General features: G+C 40.0%; 1 protein-coding gene across 9 annotated transcripts in view; it reads right to left on the bottom strand.

Moving 5' to 3' along the window:
• The window catches only part of YEATS2 (YEATS domain containing 2), a 109,128-nt gene extending 89,800 nt beyond the window's left edge, over nt 1–19,328 (bottom strand). For 5 of the 9 annotated variants that reach the window (XM_033855536.2, XM_033855539.2, XM_019946100.3 and 2 more), the window contains exons 1-2: nt 19,157–19,327; nt 2–75 (exon numbers count right to left, since the gene is read on the bottom strand). The gene's annotated coding sequence lies outside the window, so the exon portion shown is untranslated. Of the gene's footprint in view, nt 1; nt 76–19,156 lie in introns of all 9 variants that reach the window. The other 4 variants (XM_033855542.2, XM_019946103.3, XM_019946099.3 and 1 more) reach the window with 2 other exon arrangements.
• Between the last annotated feature and the right edge of the window lie 70 nt (nt 19,329–19,398).

The following is a 19,398-nucleotide window of genomic DNA, read 5'->3' as shown; positions in this document are numbered from 1 at the left end:
CCTTGCAAACTAAAAATAGCAGCAGCTTTTACTCCAACACCATCCAGGCTTCTCAAAGACTGCCCAATGTGCATGCTGAGAAAGAATAACCATTTTAATATCGTACTGACAAAAATCATTAGGCATGAAGAAGTCCTTTCAAAAAAATCAAAATATATATTTCAGTGTCAATTTAAATTTTTCCTCTATTTGAAGATTACCCATAGAGCTGTCATCTCCCATTGATACTGATAACTGAAAATCTTCTTCCCAAAATTATGCTTATTTTTCACAATACAAGCAATCTGAAGTAGCCTATTTATAGGAAAGACTCAGATCAAGGGAAATCTAAAAGGGAGAAGAGAAGATTTTGTTCTGATTTTCATTTAAGTTGGTAGCAACAAAAACTCTATCCTAAATGAAAGAGTTATTTGTAGTGAGGTGAATGGACCTAGACTCTGTCATACAGAGTGAAGTAAGTCAGAAAGAGAAAAACAAATACCGTATGCTAACACATATATAAGGAATCTAATAAAAAAAAAAAAGTGGTCCTGAAGAACCTAGGGGCAGGCAGGAATAAAGACACAGACGTAGAGAATGGACTTGAAGACATGGGGAGGGGAAAGGGTAAGCTGGGACTAAGTGAGAGAGTGGCATGAACATATATACACTACCAAATGTAAAATAGAAAGCTAGTGGGAAGCAGCCGCATAGCACAGGGAGATCAGCTCGGTGCTTTGTGACCACCTAGAGGGGTGGGATAGGGAGGGTGGGAGGGAGGGAGACGCAGGAGGGAAGAGATATGGGGATATATGTATAGCTGATTCACTTTGTTATGAAGCAGAAACTAACACACCATTGTAAAGCAATTATACTCCAATAAAGATGTTAAAAAAAAAAAAAAACTCCATCCTAGTTATTCTAAGCCAGGTCTTATACACAAAACCCAGTCTACCATAGTCCCCCCATTATCTGTGGGGGATACGTTCCAAGACCCCAGTGGATGCCTGAAACAAAGAACAGTAATGAACCCTGTCTTCTGTTCAACTCTTTCACCACAAATTTAATGCCTTTTCCATCTTAACTAGGTACTCTTCACACCCTGTAGCCATAAATTTTGCAACATGAGGTGTGGAAAAAAAAACTAGCACGAATTTGTTTTTCCTTCTTGACAATTTCACAGATGGAATATTCGTTTGTAAGGCAGATCTTAGCAACCTCAGCATACAACTTTTTTCTTTCCTTATTAACTTTCACCTTTTCACCTAAAGGAAGCACTTTACGGCTTCTCTTTGGCATATCTGAATTGCCAGCATAACCACTCTTTCACTGTGGTGCCATTATTAAGTAAAATAAGGATGACTTGAACATGAGCACTGATACCTCAACAGTTGATATGATACCAAGATGGCTACTTAGTGACTAAAGGGCAGAATACACAGGACAAAGGGATGATTCACATCCCAGGTGGGACAGAACTGGGATGGCACAAGATTTCATCATGTTAACTCAGAATGGTGAGAAATTTAAAACTTCTGTCTGGATAAACAACAAGGTCCTACTGTATAGCACAGCGAACTATATTCAATATCCTGTGATAAACCATAACAGAAAAGAATATGAAAAAGAAGAATGTATACATACGTATAACTGAATCAATTTGCTGTACAGCAGAAATTAACACAACTTGCAAATCAACTAAACTTCAATAAAATAAATTTTAAAAAAGAGATCAGGAGAGGTGGAGTCAAGATGGCGTACTAGGAGGACGCAGAATGCCTGCCTCCTCACAACTAGGGCACCTACCAGGCACCAGTGGGGGACCACAGACACCGAAGGGGACAGGAAGAACCCCCAGCAACCAGGTAGGACATGCGGCATGGGAGGGAGTGAAAGGGGAGGAGAAATGGAGGCAGGAGGGGACTGGCTCCCCAGAGGGGAGGCTAGGGGAGGGGAAGGGATCCCATGCCAGAAGGGGGAAATTGGGGAAGTACTGGGAGGGCAGAGGATCAAAAGGGAGTGTGGCCAGGTTTCCCCTGTCCACTTGGACCCCCAGGAACCTGTTGAGATCCTGGGCCTGATCCTCTGCCCACCTAGGCCCCCTCCAGCCGTGCGGGTCCTGAGGGAGTGGGAGGGATGGAAAGGGGAGCAAAGGTAAGGCCGGACCTCCGGGACCAGCATCCCTGAGAGGCAGCTGGGATAGGGGAGGAGTTCCTACACCCAGCGGGACCCACCCACGGTTAGGGGGCCAGTGGTGACGGGGGAGGCCCTGGGGGAGAGAGTTGGGGAGGGGCACGGAGTAACAGAAGGGAACGGGGCCAGTGCTCTCCCTGTCCACTTAGGCACCAGGAAGCCTGTTGGGCTCCTGGGCCTAATCCTCTGTCCTCAGAGCCTCCTTCCTGCTGTGCAGAACCCAAGCCCCACCCCACACCCCCACCCTGGGCCCCACCTCTACACTCGGAGTCCCCCTCCAACACTCGGGGCCTAAACCCCACCCACACACCCTCACTCAGTGCCCTACCTCCAAACTCCAGGGAACTCCACATTCCAGAGGCCCTCCTTTCCACGTGCTGCCTCTCCCCTTCTGCACAGGTCCTGAGCAGAGAACTGGACCCAGGCTTGAACGGTGCCTCGCCTAGGCCCCGCCCCACGCTCAAATGTCACCGCCCCCACTGGCATAGGTCCCACCCCACCCTAAACCCCGCCCCTGCCTAAGTTCCACCCCCACCTAAATTCCGCCCCCAAAGCCAAGGCTTTTTTTCTTTTTTTTTTGGTTTTCTTTTCTGTTTTCCTCTTTTAGACTGGGTTTCTGTTTTACCTTGTTGATTCATTGTTCTTGATTCTTTTATATTTTTATTTTTCCTAATAAATCTTTTATTTCTCTAACTTTATTTTATTCTTTATATTTTGTTAGTGATCCCTCCTTTTGACTTGTTCCCCCCCTTTTCTTTTCTTTTTTCTGTTGTGGCTTTCTTTTACCTTGTTGCAGTTGTCTCAATTATAGTTTTATTTCTACTAATACATTTTTTATCTTTCGAATTTTATTTTGTTTTTTATTCTTGATATTGTACTGCTCCTCTTCTTCTTTCTTTCTTCCCTTTTTTTTTTTAACCATGCCACGAAGCTTGTGGGATCTTGGTTCCCAGTCTGGAGGTCGGGCCCGAGCTCCTGTGGTGGGAGTTCTGAGTCCAAACCGCTGGACTAACACAGAACCTCAGACCCCAGGGAATATCAATCGGAGTGAGCCCTCCCGGAGGTCCTCACCTCAGCACCAAGACCCAGCTCTATCCAGCTGCCTGCAAACTCCAGGGCTGGACACCTCAGGCCAAATGACCAGTAGACAGGAATACAGCACCACCCAACAAAAAAAAAAAAAAACATGAAAAAAAAATACATTACAGACGAAGAAGATAAAAACCTACAAGACCAAATAAATGAAGACAAAATAGGCAACACACCCGAAAAAGAATTCAAAGTAATGACAGTAAAGATGATTCAAAATCTCGGAAACAGAACAGAGAAAATGCAAGAAACATTTAACAAGGATCTAGAAGAACTAAAGAGCAAACAGTGATGAACAACACAATTACCGAAATTAAAAATACTCTGGAAAGAATAACAGAATAACTGGGGCAGAAGAACAGATAAGTGAGCTGGAAGATAAAATGGTGGAAATAACTGCCAGGGAGCAGAATAAAGAAAAACGAATGAAAAGAATTGAGGACAGTCTCAGAGACCTCTGGGACAACATTAAATGCACCAACATTCGAATTATAGGGGTCCCAGAAGAAGAGAAAAAGAAGGGGTCTGAGAAAATATTTGAAGAGATTACAGTTGAAAACTTCCCTAACATGGGAAAGGAAACAGTCAAGACCAGAAAACACAGAGAGTCCCATAAGGATAAACTCAAAGAGAAACACACCAAGACACATATTAATCAAGCTATCAAAAATTAAATACAAAGAAAAAAAATTAAAAGCAGCAAAGGAAAAGCAACAAATAACATGTAAGGGAATATCCATAAGGTTCACAGCTGATTTTTCAGCAGAAACTCTGCAAGCCAGAATGGAGTGGCAGGACATATTTAAAGTGCTGAATGGGAAAAACCTACAATCAAGATTACTCTACCCAGCAAGGATCTCATTCAGATCTGATGGAGAAATTAAAACCTTTACAGATAAGCAAAACTTAAGAGAATTCAGCACCACCAAACCAGCTTTACAGCAAATGCTAAAGGAACTTCTCTAGGTAGGAAACACATGAGAAGGAAAAGACCTACAAAAACAAACCAAAAACAATTAGAAAACAGTAATAGGAACACACATATCAATAATTTCCTTAAATGTAAATGGATTAAATGCTCCAACCAAAAGACGTAGCCTGGCTGAATAGATACAAAAACAAGACCCATACACATGCTGTCAACAAGAGACCCACTTCAGACCTAGCTAGGGACACATACAGATTGAAAGTGAGGGGATGGAAAAAGATATTCCATGCAAATAGAAATCAAAAGAAAGCTGGAGTAGCAATTCTAATATCAGACAAAATAGACTTTAAAATAAAGACTATTGTAAGAGACAAAGAAGGACACTATGTAATGATCAAGCAATCAATACACGAAGGAGATAAAACAATTGTAAATATTTATGCACCCAACATAGGAGCACCTCAATACATAAGGCAAATGCTAACAGCCATAAAAGGGGAAATCGACAGTAACACAATAATAGTAGGTAACTTTAACACCCCACTTTCACTAAAGGACAGATCATCCAAAATGAATATAAATAAGGAAACACAAGCTTTAAATGACATACTAAACAAGATGGACTTAATTGATATTTATAGGACATTCCATCCAAAAACAACAGAATACACTTTCTTCTCAAGTGCTCATGGAACATTTTCCAGGACAGACCATATCTTGGGTCACAAATCAAGGCTTGGTAAATTTAAGAAAACTGAAATCATATCAAGTATCATTTCCGACCAAAACGCTGTGAGACAAGATATTACAGGAAAAAAAACAGTAAAAAATACAAATACATGAAGGCTAGATAATACGCTACTAAATAACTAAGAGATCACTGAAGAAATCAAAGAGGAAAGCAAAAAATACCTAGAAACAAATGACAAGGAAAACACAATGACCCAAAACCTATGGGATGCAGCAAAAGCAGTTCTAAGAGGGAAGTTTATAGCAATACAATCCTACCTCAAGAAACAAGAAACATCTCAAATAAACAACCTAACCTTACACCTAAAGCAATTAGAGAAAGAACAAAAAAAACCCCAAAGTTAGCAGAAGGAAAGAAATCATAAAGATAGATCAGAAATAAATGAAAAAGAAATGAAAGAAACAATAGCAGAGATCAATAAAACTAAAAGCTGGTTCTTTGAGAAGATAAACAAAATTGATAAACCATTAGCCAGAGTCATCAAGAGAAAAAGGGAGAAGACGTAAATCAACAGAATTAAAAATGAAAAAGAAGTAAACTGACACTGCAGAAATACAAAGGATCATGAGAGATTACTACAAGCAACTCTATGCCAATAAAATGGACAACCTGGAAGAAATGGACAAATTCTTAGAAAACCACAACCTTCCAAGACTGAACCAGGAAAAAATAGAAAATATAAACAGACCAATCACAAGCACTGAAATTGAAACTGTGATTAAAAATCTTCCAACAAACAAAAGCCCAGGACCAGATGGCTTCACAGGCGAATTCTATCAAACATTCAGAGAAGAGCTAACACCCATCCTTCTCAAACTCTTCCAAAATACAGCAGAGGGAGGAATACTCCCAAACTCATTCTATGAGGCCACCATCATCCTGATACCAAAACCAAACAAAGATGTCACAAAAAAACTACAGGCCAATATCTCTGATGAATATAGATGCAAAAATCCTCAACAAAATACTAGCAAACAGAATCCAACAGCACATTAAAAGGATCATACACCACGATGAAGTGGAATTTTCCCAGGAATGCAAGATTCTTCAATATATGCAAATCAATCAATGTGATACACCATATTAACATATTGAAGGATAAAAACCATATGATAATCTCAATAGATGCAGAAAAAGCTTTTGACAAAATTCAATACCTATTTATGATAAAATCTCTCCAGAAAGTAGGCATAGAGGGAAACTACCTCAACATAATAAAGGCCATATATGACAAACCCACAGCTAACATCATTCTCAATGGTGAAAACATGAAACCATTTCTTCTAAGATCAAGAACAAGACAAGGTTGCCCACTCTCACCACTATTATTCAGCATAGTTTTGGAAGTTTTAGCCACAGCAATCAGAGAAGAAAAAGAAATAAGAAGAATCCAAATAGGAAAAGAAGTAAAACTGTCACTGTTTGCAGATGACATGATACTATACATAGAGAATCCTAAAGATGCTACCAGAAAACTGCTAGAGCTAATCAATGAATTTGGCAGAGTAGCAGGATACAAAATTAATGCACAGAAATCTCTTGCATTCCTATACACTAATGATGACAAATCTGAAAGAGAAATTAAGGAAACACTCCCATTTACCACTGCAGCAAAAAGAATAAAATATCTAGGAATAAACCTACTTTAGGAGACAAAAGACCTGTATGCGGAAAACTATAGGACACTGATGAAAAAAATTAAAGATGATACAAACTGATGGAGAGAGATACTATGTTCCTGAACTGAAAAAATCAACATTGTGAAAATGACTCTACTACCCAAAGCAATCTACAAATTCAATGTAACCCCCAACAAACTACCAATGGCATTTTTCACAGAACTAGAACAAAAAATTTCACAATTTGTATGGAAACACAAAAGACCCCAAATAGCCAAAACAACCTTGAGAAAGAAAAACAGAGCTGGAGGAATCAGGCTCTCGGACTTCAGACTATACTACAAACCTACAGTAATCAAGACAGTATGGTACTGGCACAAAAACAGAAATATAGATCAATGGAACAGGATGGAAAGCCCAAAGATAAACCCACCCACATATGGTCACCTTATCTTTAATAAAGGAGGCAAGAATATACAATGGTGAAAAGACAGCCTCTTCAATAAGTGGGGCTGGGAAAACTGGACAGCTACATGTAAAAGAATGAAATTAGAACACTCCCTAACACCACACACAAAAATAAACTCAAAATGGATTAAAGACCAGACACTGTAAGTGTAAGGCCAGACACTATAAAACTCTTAGAGGAAAACATAGGCAGAACACTCTATGACATAAATCACAGAAACATCCTTTTTGACCCACCTCCTAGAGACATGGAAATAAAAACAAACAAATGAGACCTAATGAAACTTAAAAGCTTTTGCACAGCAAAGGAAACCATAAACAAGACGAAAAGACAACCCTCAGAATGGGAGACAATATTTGCCAACTAAGCAACTGACAAAGGATTAATCTCCAAAATTTACAAGTAGCTCATGCAGCTCAATACCAGAAAAACAACCCAATCCAAAAATGGGCAGAAGACCTAAACATTTCTCCAAAGAAGATACACAGATTGCCAACAAACACATGAAAAGATGCTCAATGTCACTAATCATTAGAGAAATGCAAATCGAAACTACAATGAGGTATCACCTCTCACTGGTCAGAAAATGGCCATCATCAAAAAATTTACAAACAATAAATGCTGGAGAGGGTGTGGAGAAAAGGGAACCCTCTTGCACTGTTGGTGGGAATGTAAATTGATACAGCCATTACGGAGAACAGTATGGAGGTTCCTTAAAAAACTACAAATAGAACTACCATATGACCCAGCAATCCCACTACTGGGCATATACCCTGAGAAAACCATAATTCAAAAAGAGACATGTACAATGTTCACTGCAGCACTATTTACAACAGTCAGGACATGGAAGCAACCTAAGTGTCCATCGACAGATGAATGGATAAAGAAGATGTGGCACATATATACAAGGGAGTATTACTCAGCCATAAAAAGAAACGAAGTTGAGTTATTTGTAGTGAGGTGCATAGAGCTAGAGTCTGTCATACAGAGTGAAGTAAGTCAGAAAGAGAAAAACAAATACTGTATGCTGGGACTTCCCTGGCGGCGCAGTGGCTAAGAATCCGCCTGCCAATGCAGGGGACACAGGTTTGAGCCCTGTGTCGGCCAACACAATCACTGTTTCTTCAACCCACCTGGTATGGGAAAAAATAGGTCTTTTAAATAAAAATAGCCACAATTTTACACTGGACCAGAATGGTGGGAAGCTGATAGACGTTGGTCATTTGCATCAAACTGATGTGATCCACTCGGTTGATGTAGCCGTCCCCAGTGTGACATGTAAAGAGGTGAGCAAAATGGGACAGTTAGACAGCTGAGCTCAAAAAACCTGTTTCATTATTTAAGTATTATATATTTCCAGGTCAAAAACACCTACTTTCCTATTATAAATAAAACTGCTTAAGACTACAAAAGTTGCTATATAAGGTCTGTCCCAGGATCCATTCAGGACAGTATTCTGTCTCCAGTCTTACAAAGTAACAAGAAGAAGAGTTTAGGATCAAACAGCTATACTAAATTATGAACGCCCTGCTTCTATCCATTAGTGCAACAACTGGAGAGCTGGCTTTAGGTAGGTTTACCCTTCCTTTACCCGACCTCTTAAACATACTCTTTGTAGACAGACTGAGCTATCTGGGAAGTTTACAGGTTTTGATATATTTACGGTAAATTCTTCTTAAGTTGACAGAAGGTAGGCCATATAACATTCCAGTAACTTCCTTAGAGCCACTTTCAGACAAAAATCACTGGAATTACCTAAAGTGATAATTCTGACTCATATGACAATCTTGTTGTTTCAGTTGTGAAGCCATAAAAGTTTTCTTTCCAAGAGAAGCAAAAAGAGGAAAAAAAAAAGACTTGTCTACAAATAAGGGCTGAAAAGGAAAGAAAGGAACTGGACCAGATCAAGACTGTGTCAAACTCTTGGCCACAGTCACTGAGAATATATAAATTAAGCCAAATTTTGCACACTTCACTAAATAGGGATTTTTTCACTGGAGCTTTCAAACTGACAGTCAATCCTATGGGGATAAGTCTCATGCCTTTCTATCAAGAGCTGAGATTCTAGAAAGAAAACAAGTACCTTAAAACATAAGACATTTTTCAGAAATTTGGTTTTTCTTTAGCAACACTGCCTAATCTAGAAAATCTACCTATTTACAAAAATCTACCTATTGATGAAATTTTTCTGGAATTAGATACAGTGATGGTTGTGCAACTTTGTAAATATACTAAAAACAACAAACCAAAAAACCCCCCAAGTATTACACTTTAAAGGAGTCAATTGGTTTTTTACATTGTTTACTCTATTTATTTATTTTTTAACATCTTTATTGGAATATAATTGCTTTACAATGGTGTGTTAGTTTCTGCTGTATAACAAAGTGAATCAGCTATACATATACATATATCCCCATTTCTCCTCCCTCTTGCGTCTCCCTTACACCCTCCCTATTCCACCCCTCTAGGTGGTCACAAAGCACTGAGCTGACCTCCATGTGCTATGCAGCTGCTTCCCACTAGCTATCTATTTAACATTTGGTAGTGCATATATGTCCACGCCACTCTCTCACTTCGTCCCACCTTACCCTTGCCCCTCAAGTCTGTTCTCTACATCTGTGTCTTTATTCCTGTCCTGCCCCTAGGTTCTGCAGAACCTTTTTTTTTTTTTAGATTCCGTATATATGTGTTAGCATACGGTATTTGTTTTTCTCTTTCTGACTTACTTCACTCTGTATGACAGACTCTAGCTCCATGCACCGCACTACAAATAAATCAATTTTCTTTCTATGGCTGAGTAATATTCCAATGTATATATGTGCCACACCTTCTTTATCCATTCATCTGTTGATGGACACTTCGGTTGCTTCCATCTCCTGGCTATTGTAAATAAAGCTGCAATGAACATTGTGGTACATGACTCTTTTGGAATTATGGTTTTCTCAGGATATATGCCCAGTAGTGGGATTGCTGGGTCGTATGGTAGTTCTATTTTTAGTTTTTTAAGGAACTTCATCTGTTCTCCATATTGGCTGCATCAACTTACATTCCCACCAACAGTGCAAGAGGGTTCCCTTTTCTCCACACCCTCTCCAGCATTTGTTGTTTGTAGAGTTTTTGATGATGGCCATTCTGACTGGTGTGCGGTGATACCTCATTGTAGTTTTGATTTGCATTTCTCTAGTAATTATTGATGTTGAGCATCTTTTCACATGCCTCTTGGCCATATGTATATCTTCTTTGGAGAAATGTCTATTTAGGTCTTCTGCCCATGTTTGGATTGGGTTGTTTGTTTTTTTGATATTGAGCTGCATGAGCTTAAAGGAGTGAATTTTATGGTATGTGAATTAGAAATCAATAAAGGCATTATAAATAATAACAATGACAAACCCACTATACATTAACCTTAAACAGAAATCTATTTACAGATTATCCTTCCCCAAGTATGCGTGTACATGCTATGTGTACACTTGCAGGAGGGCAAGGCAGTCACCTGGGGAATCAACCTTAGGAAGACCAGTTCCTAATCAACATTTGGAAGACCAGAGGCATGGACTGTTAACACTTTCAAATTTAGTTTTTTAATCAAATGTTTCAGATATTCAAAAAAGGTATAAAATGATCAGCGACAGGAACACAAGGAGGTTCAAAAGTATTAGTGATTTCCTATGTTTTTTTATTCATTCATTCATTCATTTATTTATTTATGGCTGTGTTGTGTCTTCGTTGCTGCGCACAGGCTTTCTCTAGTTGTGGAGAGCGGGGTCTACACTTCATTGTGACGCACGGGCTTAGCTGCTCGGCAACATGTGGGATATTCCCGGACCAGGGCTCGAACCATGTCCCCTGTGTCGGCAGGCGGATTCTTAACCACTGTGCCACCAGCGAAGTCCGGCTGATCTATTTCTTAAGCTGGGTGATAGCTAAGTAGGTATTTGTTACTTTATTATTATTCTTTAAAACATACCTCCTTATTATATGTGCTCTTTAATATACATATGATGTATTTCATAATTTTTAAAAACAAAACTTAAAAGAAATTATGTACATTCATACTATGGAATAAATCAGTTCCACTGTAATGTGACATATGCATTTCTAAAAATCACCACGCTGTATAACATTGCATAACAAAAACCACAAGGCTTATAGGAAAAATGGGTTTGGGCCCAACACTCAAAAATTTTATCAGTGACATTAAGAAAAAAAGGGAATCAAATAAAAAAAGGAATCTAATATTGTAAAAATGGCAGCACAGTTCTACACATTAAATGGTTAAGAAATACCTACGTGTGACAATAAACTTGGAAGTTTGCCTTGAAAAAGACCTCAAGTTTGCTTGTGGAAGTGGGCATTGAAAAGTTACAGCTTGCTGAGTTACCTTGAAGTGGTAATGAGGCTAATCTGAAATCAACAGAAAAGTGTAACACCAGATGTGGATGGGTGTGGCTCATAACACAGCAAACTGAGGTTGCTGGAGGATGTCTGAGGTGTGTGCCTGCGTGTGGCTTGTGTATTTTTGCCATGGCTCAATTCAGCAGGTGCCGTTTTCTGCATTCACCTAGCATTTCTTGCAGATGAAATCACGCATGAGCGAATGTGAAATTCACGGTATACTGAAAATAGTTCCCTATTATATCAATTGCACTGGAACATATTCATGTTTTCATATAGCAAAAATGTTCTGCAATGTAGCCATTAAAAAGAATGTGTTGATATGGAAATACCTCTAAAATAAATTGTAAAGTGAACAAAAGCCAAGGTGCAGATGGTGTGTATACTTTGATTCTTTCTGTGTAAACTAGGGGAAAGAGCAGAGAAACCCAAAAATATGCGGGTAGATGCCTGTGTAGGTTTTTCTGGAAGAAAGGATAAAAAATGATTTAACAACAGTTGCCTCTGGGTAGTGGTTTTGCATTTCATTTTATTCCTGACTACAATGTTTGAATTTTCTAACCATGTACATGCATTATTTGGGGGAGGAAAATGCCAAAAGGGTTTATGTCTCTTTCTGTTTTCTTCTTACTTCTCTATATGTTTAAAAGACACAACTACAGAGAATGTGAAACAACTGGAACTTTCATGCATTGGTGGTGGGAATGCAAAATGGTAAATCACTTTGGAAAACAGCTTGGGAGTTTCTTAAAAAAAATTAAAAATTCCCTACCATATGACCCAGCCATTCCACTCCTAGGTATTTCCCAAGAGAAATAAAAGCCTATGTCCATACAAAAACACAAATGTTCACAGCAATGTTATTTGTGATAGTCAAAAACTAAAAACAACCCGAATGTCCATTAGTAGGCAAATGGGTAAACAAATTGCGATATATCCATACAATAGAACATACTCTTCAATAAAAAAGAATTAACCAGGGACTTCCCTGGTGGCACAGTGGTTAAGAATCTGCCTGCCAATGCAGGGGAGACGGGTTCAAGACCTGGTGCGGGAAGATCCCACATGCCACGGAGTAACAAAACCCGTGAGCCACAACTACTGAGCCTGCGCTCTAGAGCCTGTGAGCCACAACTACTGAAGCCTGTGTGCCACAACTACTGAGCCCACATGCCACAACTACTGAAGCCCGTGCTCCACAACAAGAGAAGCCACCGCATTAAGAAGCCCACGCACCGCAGCAAAGAGTAGCCCCCGCTCAACGCAATTAGAGAAAGCCCGCGCATAGCAACAAAGACCCAAGGCAGCCGTAAATAAATAAATAAACTTATAAAATAAAAAAGAATTAGCCAATACATGCAGCAACATGAATTAATTTCAAAATGATGCTGAGTGAAAGAAGCCAGCTTAAGAAAAAAGTATATACTACAATGGTAACATTTATACAAAATGCAAACTAGTCTATAGTGACAGAAACCTGATCAGTGGTTGTTGTGGTATGGGGCAATGATGGGGAAGGGAGAGAGAAGGATCACAAAGGGGCATTAGAAAAATTGGGGGGATAATGCATATGTTTACTATCTTGATTGTGGTGATGTTTTCACAGATGCATAAATATGTCAAAACTTATCAAATTATACACTTTATATATGTGCAGATTGTGGTATGCCAATTGTACCTCAATGAAGCAATCTAAACACACACACAGCTATTAAATATAAACTGTCAAAAAACGTATAAAGAATACACAATGGTGGGCTTCCCTGGTGGCGCTGTGATTAAGAATCCGCCTGCCAATGCAGGGCACACGGGTTTGAGCCCTCATCTGGGAAGCTCCCACATGCCACGGAGCAACTAAGCCAGTGCGCCACAACTACTGAGCCTGTGCTCTAGAGACCGCGAGCCACAACTACGGAGCCTGTAGGCCTAGAGCCCTTGCTCCGCAACAAGAGAAGCCGCCACGATGAGAAGCCCAGGTACCACAATGAAGAGTAGCCCCCGCTCGTCCCAACTAGAGAAAGCCCGCATGCAGCAACGAAGACCCAATGCAGCCAAAAATATATAAATAAAATAAATTTTAAAATATAAAAAGAATACACAATGGGAGCCCTCATACATTGTTGGTGGAAATGTAAAATGGTGCAACTGCTGTGGAAAACAGTTTGGCAGTTCCTCAAAAAGTTAAACACAGAATTACTATGTGACCTAGCAATTCCACACCCAGGTATACATTCAAAAGAACTAAAAACATATGTCCACAAAAAAACTTGTACGTATGTGAATGTTCATAACAACATTATTCACAATAGTGAAAAAAATGGAAGCAACTCAAATGTCAATTGATGATTGGATAAACAAAATGTGATATAATCATATAATGTATTATTAAGCAATAAAAAAGAATAAAGTACCAACACATGCTACAACACCAATCAACTTTGAATATATCATGCTAATTAAGTGAAAGAAGCCAGACACAAAAGGCCACATGTTACATGATTATATTTCTATGAAATGTCCAGAAACAGGCAAATCCATAGACACAGAAAGTGGCTGCCAGGGGATGAGGGGAGGAGGGAACTGGGACTGACTGCAAATATGTATGGGGTTTCTTTCCGGAATCATGAAAATGTTATGGAATTAGATGGTAGTAATGGTTGTACAACCTTGTGAATATACTAAAAAAACCACTGAATTATACACTTTAAAATGGTGAATTCTATCTTATGTGAATTATGTCTCAACGAATAAGTATACACTCAAATAAACTAAATTAGTTTAAAAAAACAAAATAAATAACAATCACCAACATATCCACAACTCTGTAAGTAAAAACATTATGAATAAAGTTGAAGCTCCTGCTCCTTGGCATTCTGGTCACCGCCAGCCTTCATTACCACCACATAACAGGTCTCTCCCCACACTTACCCCAAGCTCACTCTTCAGATAAACAGAATAAACAATCCTTGGTTAGGAGAACTAGTTCTTCTACCTCTCCCTGCCTACAGTCATCAAAGTTCACATGCTTGAACTTCTCCTAATTACCTTCCAACGGGTTCACATTTCATCCATAACTTCTCTCTGCTTACTGAAATGCTATTCATCCTTCAAGAATCAAAATAAATTCCAATTCATCCATGAAGTGCACCCCAGCCTTCAAAAATTTTTTTTCTAACTCCCACAGAACAGATGCTATAGAAACAATCTGCTTCATAAGTCTTGTTTTCTATGAGGGAAAAGTGCACCAATGCTGACCCTCACCCTCCATTCAGTGGCAGTGTAGAAAACAGACTGAAAGGGGGGCAGGTTTAGTTAAAAGCAAGGAGGTGGGGGCCACTTTAAGGAGATGGCAATGAAGAATTCTATTCTGCATGAGCAAATGAGAAGAGAGGAGGATCAAGTATTTCTTGGAATCTATACTAAGGAAATACTCTCAAGACTGGTGATATACATCATACATGGGCTGTACTTAACAGATCTACAACTTAAATATTAGTTCTCCACTTTCTATATATTTAGAATATAATAAAAAACTTCATAATAAAAAACTGGAAATAGTCCATAGCAAATTACAGTGTATCCATTGAATGACTATAAAGGAATTTTAATATGGGAAGATATGTAGAAAACCCTAAAGATTCCACCAAAAAACTGGTAGAATAAATTAATTCAGCAAAGTAGCAGGATACCAAGTCATCACATAAAAATCAGTTACATTTCTATACACAAACAATGAACAATCTGAAAAGGAAATTACAAAAATATTTCCATTTATAATAGCATCAAAAAGAATAAAATACTTAGGAACGAACCAAGAAGGTAAAAGATATATACAATGAAAACTACAAAATATTGCTGAAAGAAATTAAAGAAGACAAATAAATGGTAACACATCCCATTTTCATGGACTGGAAGACCTAATACTGTTAAAAAGTCAATAGTACCCGAAGCCATCTACAAAGTCAATGCAATACCTACTGAAATCTCAATGACATTTTTTGCAGAAATAGAAAAACCCATCCCAAAATTCATATGGAATCTCAAGGGACCCTGAATAACCAAAACAATCTTGAAAAAGAACAAAACTGGAGGACTCACACTTCCTGATTTCAAAACTTACTAGAAGCTACAGTAATCAAAACAGCGTGGTACTGGCATAACACAGATATATAGACCAATGGAATAAAATAGCCCCAAAATTAACTCTTGCATATATGCTCAAATGATCTTTGGCAAGGGTGCCAAGACCATTTAATGGGGAAAAATCAATCTTTTCAACAAATAGTGCTAGGAAAACTGGATATCTATGTGCAAAAAAATGAATTTGGACCCTTAACTAATGCCAGGTACAAAAATTAACTCAAAATGGATCAAAGACCTAAACACAAAACATAGAACTCGATTCAAAATGGGCAAAGGATTTGAATTGATATTTCTCCAAAGATATACAAATGGTCAATAAGCACATGAAAAGATATTAAACATCACTAATATTAGGGAAGTACAAATCAAAAACACAATGAAATATCATCTCACAGCTATTAGCATGGCTACTTTAGAAAAACAAAACAAAAAGCAGAAAAGTGTTAGCAAGGACGTGAAGAAACTGGAACCCTCGTGCATTGGTGGTGGGACTATAAAATGGTGCAGCCACTATGGAAAACAGTGTGGCGCTTCCTCAAAAAATTAAAAATAGAATTACTGTATGATCCAGCAATTCCACTTCTGTGTAAATACCCCCAAAGAACTGAAAGCAGGGACTCAAACCGGTATCTGGGCACCCACATTCCTAGGAGCATTATTCACATGAGCCAAAAGATGGAAACAACTCAATTGTTCATCAACAGATGAATGAAAAGATAAAATGTGATATATATATACACTGGAATATTATGCAGCCTTTAAAAAGGAAGGAAACTGAGACATATGCTACAACATGGATGAACCTTCAGTACATTATGCTAAGTAAAATAAGCCAGTCACAAAAAGACAACTGCTGACTGAATCCACTTATATGAGGTACTCAAACTAGTCAAAATCATAGAGACAGAAAGCAGAATGGTGATTGCCAATAGCTGTGGGTAAGAGAAAATGAGAAGTTTAGTGTTTCTGTTTTACAAGATGAAAAGAGTTGTGGAGACGGATCGTGGTGATGGCTGCACGATGATATAAATGTAGTTAATACCACTGAACTGTACACTTAAAAATGGTTACAGTGGTAAATTTTACGTTATGTGTATTTTACTACACCTGAAAAAAAGTATACGTAGGAGTTAAATGGTAAGTATGCTTTTTCCATTATTAACCATGCCCTTCCTGATGGAGCACAGGTAATAAACTCAATTTATTCCCAGGGGGTGGGGAATGGTGACACACATTAGGGGGGAAATTCTGTAAGCTCTGTATCAGGCTACATATTTTTAGTATCTAGATAATTCTTGACAATTAGAAAGTCAATCAGGAAAAGACAAACACAAATAAAAAGACGCACAAAGGGCAGGAACAGAAATTCACAAATGGCCAATAAATGTGAAAAAATGTTCAAACATACTAGTAATCAAGGAATGAAACATTAAAGACACAATTTTTCATCTATTAAATTTAGTTTGGGGGAGGTGAAAATAAGGTGTCTTGAACAAGGGGCACTTGTTTCTAATTCACACTCATTGTCTTCACTTCCCCACTCCCATTCAATTACTCCCATCTGTTTCTACCTCCTACTTCTAGTACTCTGGATAATAATACCAATGACCAAACTAATAACCTCTGCGTTGCCAAATCCAAGTAAGCAACTCATTAAACATCTCAGAAGCACTGACGGACCAAGCCTCCATCATCCAGAAACTTCTCTCTGTGGTTTCCATGACACCAGTCTCCTGCTTTTTTCTCTTACCTCGCTGGCTGTTTCTTCTGTCCTGTGCCCATCGTTTTCCTCTATAAGATTTCCAAGCATTATAGTGTCTGAGGCTCACTCAATTTTCACTTCTCTACACTCTTTCCCTAAGTGATCACAGGTAGTCCTATAACTTTGAATATCATCTATATACTGAGTACTCCCAAATTTTTATCTCCAGCTCTAGGTTCTCTTCTGGAAGCTCCAAACCTGTACATCCAACTGCTTCCTCAACATACCAACTTCATATCTAATATACATTTCAAATTTAATACATCCAAAACAGAACTCATGATTTCTCCCACCTCAAATTTCTCTCTTCCATTCTTCTCAGCGAATGCTGCCATCTACTCAAAGTTGCTCAAAACAAGTATCAAAAAGCAAAGAGTTCTCCCTTTCACCAATCTATTTCCAAGTCTTGTTCATTCTACCTCCAAAATATTTGTTAATCTTTCTACTTACTCTTCTCCATCCCCACAATCATGGACCTAGTCCAAGGTACTGTAAACTAACCGATCTTCTAGCTTCCGCTCTTGCCCTCTCCCTCCGCCCAGCAGATTATGCTACTTTCCTTCTTACAGCCTTCAAAAGAGTTCTCATAAAAACTAAATTCCGGGCTTCCCTGGTGGCGCAGTGGTTGAGAGTCCGCCTGCCGATGCAGGGGACACGGGTTCGTGCCCCGGCCCGGGAAGATCCCACATGCCTCAGAGCGGCTGGGCCCATGAGCCATGGCCACTGAGCCTGCGCGTCCCGAGCCTGTGCCCCGCAACGCGAGAGGCCACAACAGTGAGAGGCCCGCGTACCGCAAAAAAAAAAAAAAAAACTAAATTCCTAAGAATGGCTTCACCTGCTCCTATCTTTGAAAGAACATACAAAACCAAAAATATACACTCCATGATAATATCTCTGGTCAGTAAAACTATGGGTACTTTTCCTCATTTTTCTTGTATTTTTAAATTTTTCTATGATGAATACCTACTACTTGCTTATTAAGAAAGAGGAAATTATATTGCTGAATACTACATAATATTATATTCTTACATGTTAAGGAGAAAAGGGAATGGAAAATTGTAGTTACAACTCCGTAACTGTTACAAGCTTAAAAGAAAACAGTAGCAAACAAATATCAAAATTCTAAGAATGAGGTGTCAGGGCTGTAGAATTACTGGTGATATTTTCCCTCAACATAATTACATTCACAGTAGAAAAAAAAAAGTTATGAGATAAACCTCATTGTCTTCTGCAATCTGGCCGCAACCCACCAAAGCAGCCTTTCACTCCCACCCCGCACTGTCTCACACCTCTGGTGCTTTAACTCGGGCACCATCTCTAGAGTATCCTCCAACCTTTCTAAATCCTACTCATCCTTCACGGTGGAAGGAGACGGTAGGGAAGCCGACAGGTTGGAGAAAGGTTCCAGGATTCTTGCTGATAAATCCACAACTTGCCGGTGCTGGGGCCAAATCTCGTCTCCAATCCCATTGCAGGCCACCAGGTTTAACGTGCTAAAAGCTCCCGCCAGTGGGGCCCAGGGGACCCCCATCCCCTCAGAGAGCGCGGTGTCCCTTAAAAAATGACACCCCTCACACACCCAAATTCCGGGTTCCCGCTGCGGAGATTCCCCCGGCACACACACTCACCCCGGACCCAGCCTCCTCCTTCGGATCCTCTCCTCTCGTCAGTCACCCGCCCCCTCCCTTCCTCCCCTCAGCCAGGGTGCCAGCGCGTCCGGCGGGGTGGGGGAAGGGCGCGCACGTGCCCGCGCCGCCCCCGCCCAGACAATGCCCGGGAGAACGGAGCGCGCGCCCGGCGGTCCCATCCCGCTCCCGCCAACACTCACCCTTTTTCCGGGTCTCCGGCTGAAGCGCAGGCCCCGCCGGGCGCCGCAAGAGGGTACGGGGGAGGGGATGCAGCGGGCCAAGCCCCGCGGAGCCGCCCCGCCACGAGGCCCCAGCGACCCCGGAGCCCGCGGAAGCACACTGCTCAGCAGAGCCCGCCCGACCCGTCTGGCCCGGACGTCACCAGCAAGGGCGGTGGCGACGCGCGCGGTTCCGGGGGCGGAGTTCGCAAGGTTGTGGGCGG

Source organism: Tursiops truncatus, chromosome 4 (genome assembly GCF_011762595.2).
Source record: "Tursiops truncatus isolate mTurTru1 chromosome 4, mTurTru1.mat.Y, whole genome shotgun sequence".
In the NCBI taxonomy this organism is placed as follows: domain Eukaryota; kingdom Metazoa; phylum Chordata; class Mammalia; order Artiodactyla; family Delphinidae; genus Tursiops; species Tursiops truncatus.
Note: the sequence above shows the minus strand (reverse complement) of the source record. Positions and strands in the feature narration are given on the sequence as shown.